A 9,862-nucleotide genomic window follows, 5' to 3' on the forward strand; every position below is an offset into this window, starting at 1 on the left:
GCAAATTTTTTTTCATATGACAATCTGTCTTTTAATTGAAATATTTAGTCTACTTATATTCAAAGTAAGTATTTATTTAGCTGAGTTTAAGTCTACCATCTTGTTATTCTTTTAATTTTAGCAAAATGTTCTTTGTTCTCTAATTCCTGCTCTCTTGCCTCTTTTTAGATTGAAAAGTATTTATATTAAAGGTTTTAGTGTAGCTATCTTGCAAATTATTTTTAGATTTACTCCCAGGCAGCTGACATTTGTATGCTATTGAAACAGGAACTTTGAATTTTTAATTTCTCCTTGTTTGTTGCTAATATATATAAACACATTTGAATTTTTTTTGTATATCAACCATGAAACCAGCTACCATGCTATAATAATTCATCTATTAATTCCGATTTTCAGACTCTTTATTTTTCTTCAGGCCCAAGAACAACCTTTATTATGTCTTGTAAGGCACATCTGCTAATAAAGAATTATCCTAGCTTTTGTTTGACTTAAACCATCATTACTTTGCCTTAATTTTTCTCATTTTCTAAATTTAGGTATAGTTTATATACTATAAAGAGTACAAATCTTAATTATACAGCTTGATGAATTTTTATGTATGTATATACCTGTGTAACAACCAGCATGATCAAAATATAGAAAATTTTTAGTAATACAGAAGACTTTGTTAGTCTCATTCCAGTGAGTACATGCCTTCCCCCTAAGGACAATCACTCTTCCCTCTAAGGACAATCACTCTCCTGATTTCACCATAAATTACTTTTGCTGTTTTTGTACTTTCTATGAGTGTAAGTGTGAAGTATGTACTCTTCTGTGTTTTCTTTGCATGACATAGCTATGAGATTTATCTATGTTATTGTATCAGTAGTTATTCTTTACAATGGCTGCATACTATTCCATTGTATTTGTACAACACAATTTCCATTTCCATTCTACTGCTGGTGGATATTTAAGTGATTTCAAATTTACCACACAAATAAAGTTGTTATAAACACTCTTGTGCATGTTATTTATATTTGCTATATTTATCATATATTCAAGTAGTGGAATTTCTGGGTCATAGGAAGTATTATGTTTAGCTTTTTTAGTTATGGTGAACATTATTTTCAAAGTGGTTATCCCAATTTATACTTCTAATAGCACATGAAAATATTCTTAACAACAATCAGTATTTTAATTTTAGCCATTCTGGTAGATGTGTAGGGCTTTCTAATTTTGGTTTTAATTTACATTCCTCTGATGACTAATGATGTGACTTTTCATATACTTATTGACTATTTTGGAATCTCTCTTTTAAAAGGTCTGCCAAGTCTTTTGCCCATTTTCAAATTAGGTTGTTTATGTAATTCTTATTGATTTATGGAGGTTCTTTATATGTCTGGACTTTAGTCATTTGACAGTTACATATAGATATAGATATAAATATCACAAATACAATGTCGGTTCCATGACTGTGTTTTCACTCATTTAATGGTGTCTTTTGCAGTCAATATATCCTAATTTAAATCTCAACTCATCTTCTTATTTTATGATTTAGGTTCCTTATTTCTTCTTTAAAAAATCTTTGCCTAGCCCAAATTCATGAAGATATTCTACTGTGATTTCTTCTAGAAACATTACTGTTTTTTCTGTCACATTGAGATCTATCATGAAATAATTTTGTTTATAATGCGAAGTAGGAGTCAAGGCTTATTTTACTCTATAGGTAAAATAAATGTTCCAGCAACATTCATTAAAAAGATTACCCAGCCTAAGCAACATAGTGAGCCTCGTCTCTACAAAAAATAGAAAAATTAGCTGGCTGTGGTGATGTACACCTGTAGTCCCAGCTACTGGGGAGGCTGAGACAGGAGGATCACTTGAGCCCAGGAGTTTGAGGTTGCAGTGAGCTATGATGATACCACTGCCCTCATGCCAGGCAACAAAGTGAAACCTTGTCTCTCTAAAAAATAAATAAACAAACACACTATCCTTACTTGACTAAGTTGATCTATGACCTATTTTGGAAATGGCAGCACAAGTCTTCAAGATTCGTTTATCTTCTACAATATCAACTTGACTTTTCAAGTTCCTTTGCATTTACCAATATATAGTACATTTTCACAAAAATACTTGTTGAAATTTGATTGGGATTTTATTGACTCTATTGATCAATTTTGGAAGAATTAACATTGAAATACTATTGAATCTTCTAAAATATTAACCTGGTACATCACTTCACTTAGTTAAGTCTTATTTAATTTATCTCAGTAATGTTTTGTAGTTTTCAGTGTACATTGCTTGCACACTTTTGTTAGATTTATTACTACCCTGTTAATGTTTTAATATACTGTTGAAAATGGAATCTTTAAAATTTCATTTTTCACTTGCTTGTTGCTAGTATATATTGACATATTTGATATTTTGTATATTGACCATGAAGCCAGCACCTTGCTAAATTCACTTACTAATTCCAATCATTTTTTAGATTCCTCAGTTGTGTACATTTATAATCAAGGTATCTTTCAACAATGAAGCTTTATTTCCCAAAATTAATATCAATCATTTCTTTTTCTTGTTTTATTGCACTAGCTATTACTTTCACTATAGTGTTGAATAGAAGTGATAATAGTGGACATTCTTGTCATGTTCCAAAACTCAGGTTCATTATAGGTGTTTCATAATTAAGCTTTATGAGACTAAACAAATTCCTATTTATTCTCATTTTGAGAGTTTTTATCATGAATTGTTGAATTTTATCAGATTCTTTCTCTATATCTACTAAGATGATTATTTAGTTTTTACATTTATTCTATTAATGTGGTAAATTACATTTTTAAATGTTAAACTAATTTTTCATTCCTAGAATAAATCCCATTTGGTTATAATGTTTTAACTTTAAAAAAATATGCTTGATTTGATTTGCCAATATTTTGGTTAAGTGTTTTGAGTTATGTTTATAAGAAATATTGACCTGTAATATTCCGTTCTTGTAGTCTCTTCTCAGGTTTGGGGATCAGAATTATGTTGCTGTCATAAAATGAGTTGAAAATGTTTTCTCTTTTTCTGTTCTCAGAAAGGATTTCTGAAATATCGATGTTATTTATCTTTTAGTTGTATGGAAGAATTCACAAGTGACTCTACCTAGGCCTGGAGGTGTATGTGAATGGCTCTTTAAATTATGGATTTAATTTTTATAATAGGTATAGGAAAATTCAGATTTCTCATTGCTCTTTGTGTCAGTTGCGATATATTGTGTTTTCAAGAAATGTGTCCATTTCATCAAATGTTTCACATATATTGACATAAAGATATTTATTGTACCTCTTTCTTATTTTTTAAATATCATTAGGATATGTATGAATATCATCTATTTCATTCCTAATGCTATCATTTATGTGTTATCTTACTCTCTTTTTTGATCAGTCTTATTCAGGGTTTATCTACTTTATCGATCTTTTAAAAGAACCAACCTTTTACTTTTTTGATTTTCTTTGACAGATGTCTGCTTTTCATGTTATTGATTTCTGCACTTTTTAAATAGCTTCTTCTACTGTTTGCATTTAAGTTGCTGGCTTTTTATAGTTTCTTGAATTAGATCAATGATTTTCAACCTTTCCATTGTTCTAATGCATGCGATTAAAAGTAAAAATTTCCCTCTAAAATAGCTTTAAATGCATTAGACAAATTATGATATGTCTTATTATTATTATCATTTAGCTCAAAGCATTTTGAAGTTTCTATTGTGTTTTCTTCTTGACTCATAGATTATAGAGACATGTACTGCTTTATTTCCAAACATTCAGAGTTTTCTGGGATACACAAAGATTGAAGCTTCCTTACAATTGTTCTAGGTTACTTTTTACATACTGTGAAAACAGCCCTTATTCCTTTTATGTGGACCTTACTGCTAGGGTTTGTCACTTACTGCTAAGGATTAATGCATCTGAAGTCTCAAAACAACAGCCATTTGACTGAGTTCACTCCAACTGGGAGAAGCAAGAACTATAATCTGTCTCCCTAGAACCATGCAGCTGCTGGAGCTCTACAGATAATTAGACTTCCAGCTGCTCTCTTCTACAGTCTTGGAACATCTTCCTATGTATGTACAATTTAGGAATTAGCGAGTGACATATGGAGAGTTTATTATACATAGAAATTTGAGATTCTTCTCTGTGGTTCCTGTTGTCACCTGAAATCTGACCATCAGGTTCTATGCACTTTGGTAGCCCCAAACTCTGACCAGTGTCTCCCCAGTTTAAAACAACTGTTTCTTTTCACATGAGTTTTATTCTAAAATGGTGTAGTATAGAACACACCCTCAGGAGGAAAGCCCTGTGAATGTGCAACTCATCCCATGTGCTTCCTTTCCCTCAAGGATTGTAGCCCTCCAAGCCTTGCTTGTGTTGAGTACTCGTCAGTGCCTTCAAACAATTGCTTTATAGTTTTTATCCATGATGAATCATTTTTCCGCTAGATAAAATAAAGAATATTTTGTCTATGAAGAAAAGAAGTAATAGAGACAAATGAAATTCAATGTTAGGTGAAAAGGATGGGGCATCAATCACTCAACTGTGCAGCAGTGTTACTGAAAAAATAATCTATTGACTGACACTGCTGCACAATAATATTAACTTATAAATTTGACTACGAAAATTTTATGAGAAAATGTAAAATAATTAACTTTAAAAAAATCTCAGATTTATTGTTATATGCTAGAAGAGTATTCCTTCACTGAAAGAACAATGATGTTTGGGTTTGACCATGGCTCACCAAAATACTGATTTTAGCATTTAACCATTCAGCATTGGTCCAAAGTATATATTGGGTGTACTTCTAATTCTAACCTTATTCATCATTATAAAGGAGCATAGAATGATTTGGATTTGATCATACCTTTCCATCTTAAAAGTTATTGCTGTTTTGAATCATAGTATCATTTTGTTTTCATATTCCAAAATGTAGTCATTATCAAACAATGTTGTTTTAGGCATTCATTCCTCATTCAGCTTTTCTCATGTTATGAATTTCCTTGTTCATTCATAATGTTTGAATCCCATTCCTTCATCAGTTCTAAATTCCTATGCATTAATCTATTCATCACCTCTTTCACATTTATTGTTCAAAGTGTGCATTTGAGTTTTTAAATTTAAATGAGTATATTTTTAATTTACAGCTTTATCACTGTTTTCTTCTTTTAACTTTCTATTTTGAAGTAATTTCAGACTGACAAAATCCTTACAAAAATAATGCAGAATATTCCTGAGTACCCTTCACCCCACCCCCCATGTTAGCATATTTAGCATATTACTAAATTTTCTTTTTATTTTCTCTCTCATATATATACATGTCTATTTATGAACTATTTGAGAGTGGGTTTGAAGACATACACACCCCTTTTCCTTAAATATGTATGTATTTTTTAAATGTGTTTTTTTCTTAAAACAAAGACATTCTGTTATAGAACTGTAGAACAATTAATGCAACAGGAATCAGCACTGTATTATTTAATCTGTAGACTTTATTCAGATTTCACCAATTATTCCAATAATGTCCTCTATAGCAAGAGAAAAATCCCAGATCATGTGTTGCATTCAGCTGTCATATCTTTATGGTCTTGTTTAATGCAGAATACTCAGCCTTTCTTTGCGTTTTGTTAACATAGCTATTTTTGATGAGTTCGAGTCAGTTATTTTGTAGAATGTGCCTCACTTTGAGTTTGTCTGATGTTTTCTCTGATTCAGATTATTCATTTTTTTGCCAGGAATATCACAAAAGTGACGTTGTCTCTTCTGACTGCCTCATATAAAGAGATATTATAATATTGATTTGTCACAACACTGATTTGATCCCTTGATTAACATAGTATAGTGCCTGTTTTCTCCGCTGTGGAATTGCTATTTCTCTCTTGGTATGACTCTGGTGATTTCTAAATCTCATGTTTTTTCCAATTAGTATTTCAGTAGTTTAAGGGGACCCTATTAAAGAAAGAAATCCAACATTTTACTGGAAGAACTAAGACGCATGTTTTCCTGAAAGGCAAATCAACTCCTCGTCGGGGAATCGAACCCCAGTCTCCCGCGTGACAAGCGGGGATACCCACCACTATACTAACTAAGACGTGACAAAAGAAGAAAGCACGTCTAAGGAAATCCCCATGAAATTACTCATTGTTCTCCCTATTTCTTTGCTCGATAATCATCCGTTTCCGGTATTCACTATAGTCAATGCGATTTGGCTTCCTCCGCGCCCTGCCTTGAGTCCACTCCTTCATTCCTCGGAACAGACCAGCACGGCGGGACAGCCAGCGATGGCGCTTTGTGAGAACTTCAAAAGAAGAAAAAAGCGCCCTCTCTAGCTTCCTTTATGGCGCACTGGTTCCCGTCTATTTAACCATGGTTTCAGCTTTCGCGAGTATAGAAGGGAGTTGGAAACCCTGAAAGGGGCGTCCTTGGACTCCACCGAGGTTTCCAGCCGGGTTTCGAAGGCAGGAAATACGGAGGCGGGACCTGCGCTCCGCTGAGGAAAAAAAATTGTGAAAGTTCTTGATCCATTCCCTAAAGTGCACGCAGAAGCTCCATCACGAGTTTTTCTCTCAAAGAGAGACCAAATTTACGTTCCAGTTTCCTTCCTGGGCGTGTGCGCGAAGTAAAACATCCCGTAGTCGGCAGGATTCGAACCTGCGTGGGGAGACCCCAATGGATTTCTAGTCCATCGCCTTAACCACTCGGCCACGACTACACGAGCTCAAAACACTTATTCAAATCCTAAAAGAGAAATTCTGCCCGCTAACATAGGAAACAGTTGAAAGAAGAAAACCTGATAAAAATGGTTTCCTGCGCCAGAAACGGTACTCCGCAAGTTGAATACAAACTCTCAGGTTAAGTAAGTTAAAGTTTGATAAAAGAGGCCAACCTCCCTCGGGTTGCCGCAGGGAGTCCTCACGGTATCAGCAATAGCGTTTCCAGACAACTTGAGTCTTCTATACTTCCCTCACCTGGAACCAAACTCACCTTGCAAAGAAGTAGAATCAGCCCCTTAGCCTAGTTCTACGTCTGACGTATACAGCTTTTGATTGGAACTTCCGGACATTACGGCACTTAGATGAATGCTAATGGCTTTCAGGGAGAGACTACTGCTGATTTGTGTCTCAGGTGAAGGGACAGAAAATCATGCGGAAAAGCTTCCTTGCTCCTCCTTGCTCTGACGTCCCTAAGCATCTACGCCCCTGTCAATCTTAAGAGAGCATCAATCCCATTGCGTTTGCACAGCATTTTGCATTTCACAATGAGCTTCGACGCTCCAGTCGGGTTAAAAACGAAATTTGTAGATAGTTCATGAGTTCCTATGGAACCAAGTTATATTCCAAAAGGAAAATCCTAGTTTGATCTTTGGCCAAGGTAGGCACTCCTTTTCTCGAAATTTAACCAATGCGTATGTTTTCTTTTCCTCTTCTTGTGTTTCGGCCTTAGAGTCCAACACTGTCATAGAGTTTTCCTGAGACCTTCGGGTGCATAAATTACTGTAATTGGCTTTTGTCTACTATGTACTAATCTAAGAAATGAGAAAAATGATCACAAGCGAAGAAATCACGTCGCCTAAATAGATAAATGATGAAATGGGACAAGAAGGAAGAGAGAAGAGAGAAAGGAAAAGGGGCGGGGAGAGTAAGAGGTAGAAGAAGGAGAATAATGGAGAAAGAGGAGGAGGGGAAGGAAGGGAGGGAAGGAGACAGGGAGTTAGATTTTCTAAGGAGCCTTGTTACGGCTCGGAAAACATACACCGAAGTGTGGCGTTTTGACCTCCTGAGTCCTTCGAACTAAAGAAGCAGTCTCAGAACTAAGGTCTCTGTGACCTGAAAGTTCCTCCAGAAAAGGAATGAGATTGCCAACAACACCCTCCCTAGAATCTACATTAACCAGGGAAGATTAACTCATATCACAGGAAAGAAAACTAAAGGTCTCCATGCTCAGGACACCACGCGCAGATAGACTTCTATTCTTCTATTCACCACTTGTTCTGAGGGCTGCTAGCCGAGAGACTTTATCTGTATAGTAAGATAAGCTTTGCAGTGCAGTTCCTTCCTCACCCTCTCCAAGGCTCTCACCACCACCTTCCCGGAGCCTTAAAGCCCCTATTTCTGTCTGTAGCTCAAAATGCTATTTAAGTTTCAACCATCTGGCCCTTCATTGAGTCTCCTACTTTGTGGGACTCCTCCCCCCCATTCGTATAGACATAATAAATTTGTATGCTTTTTCTTCTGTTAATCTGTCTACTGTCAGCTTTATTTCTCAGACTCAAATACCCAACCTCCAGAGGAGAGAAAAAAGATTCTCTCGTCCCCACAGGCTCAAAAGAGTACTGTAAGAATTCACTAGTTTTATGGAAGACTACTTAGAGGGGATAGACATGAAGCAGTTTTGATAGGGTAGCCAGGTGTTCATATAAATATTAATATTAATTATGCTATAAGATTGTTGTCTATAATTCATTCGTATTGTGTCCTATTTGGTGTACACATTTTTATCAAGCATATATATCCATATATATTTGCTAAAGTCATTTGGAACTTTAGCTTTGAATAAAGTTAGATACCAAAGAAATATCAAAAATCTTTTATGCTTAAAAACTCAGCAAATTAGAAAGCAATTAGTGATATATTTGAACTAAAATTACTAATCAACTTGTTGTTTGTTTATTTTAGGGTAACAATGAACAGGGACTGGGAATAGGGGCTGGCCACAGCTGCGATCTTATTTGTTTTACTGGATTGAAAATAAAAACGTGACAGAATGCATCTCAGTAAAGGTAGAATCAGGATTTAGTTGCAGGAAACAAAAACTAATCCAGGTTCTATTTTAGTCCTAAACTGGAAATAAATCGAATGTCCATTTATAGCAAAAAAGACTAAAAGAGTATGCACAGTGGCTCATATCTTAATCTCAGCACTTCGGGAGGCCCAGATGGGAGCATTGCTTGAGGCCAGGAGTTCGAGGCTGCAGCTAGCTATGATCACCCCACTGTATTCCAGCTTGGGAAACAGAGCCAGACCCTGTCTCAAAAATAAATAAATAAATAGCCAAGGTTTTTTTTTATACAAGGAATATCATACCACAAAGAGAGTGAAGGAACTACAAGTACTCACAACCACATGGAAGAATCTCACAAACTAATATTGAGTGAAAAAAAGACCAAAGAATGCATACTGTAGTGCATTCCATTTATTGAAAGTTCAAAAGCAGGTGAAATTAATCTATGGTGTTAGAAGTCAGGATACTGATTATTCTTGGGAGGCAGTGACTGGAAGGTCCTATTTCCCTTGAGAGGAATACCTAAGATTCTGGTAATGGTTTTATTTAATAGTTCTCAAATTGAGTGTTGAGTATGTGGGGGTGTTTGCTTTGTGTAAATCTATTGAGTTTTATTGATCATTTTTCATATGCTTTTGTGTTTTTGTTAAACTTCAGTAAATACTTTTCTTTTAGAAAAATCTTCCTGAGGAGGATATAATATTTTTCCTGCCACTAAAAAGTATGATATACATTAATACTTATTCTAATGACACAGTAAGATATTATGTATTTTTTGAGTAAAAAAATCTGGTCATTACCAAAATCCTACCTATTGTGCAAAATGACACATTAATAAGGCAGGGTTGTATATAAATTATTAACCTATGCATTTTCTGTGAATTTCAATTTTGTTCTGTTCTCTATTTGGCACTTTGAGTTAATTAAATTAATTGATTCAAGTAAAATGTTTAAAATAGAGCTTGGCATCAAGTAAAAAATAAACTTTGGCTTTTTATTCACTAAATTATCTTCTTTGCAGACAGTGTTTCTTGTTGGTGCCTGGCACATAGTAGGTGTTCAATAAATATTTT

General features: G+C 34.7%; 1 non-coding gene across 1 annotated transcript; it reads right to left on the bottom strand.

Moving 5' to 3' along the window:
• Positions 1–6,638: 6,638 nt before the first annotated feature.
• TRNAS-AGA lies at positions 6,639–6,720 on the bottom strand. The gene has a single exon. It is a non-coding gene; the product is annotated as a tRNA-Ser (tRNA).
• Positions 6,721–9,862: the final 3,142 nt, after the last annotated feature.

Source organism: Propithecus coquereli, unplaced genomic scaffold (genome assembly GCF_000956105.1).
Source record: "Propithecus coquereli isolate 6110/MARCELLA unplaced genomic scaffold, Pcoq_1.0 Scaffold131, whole genome shotgun sequence".
NCBI classification, from domain to species: Eukaryota; Metazoa; Chordata; class Mammalia; order Primates; family Indriidae; genus Propithecus; species Propithecus coquereli.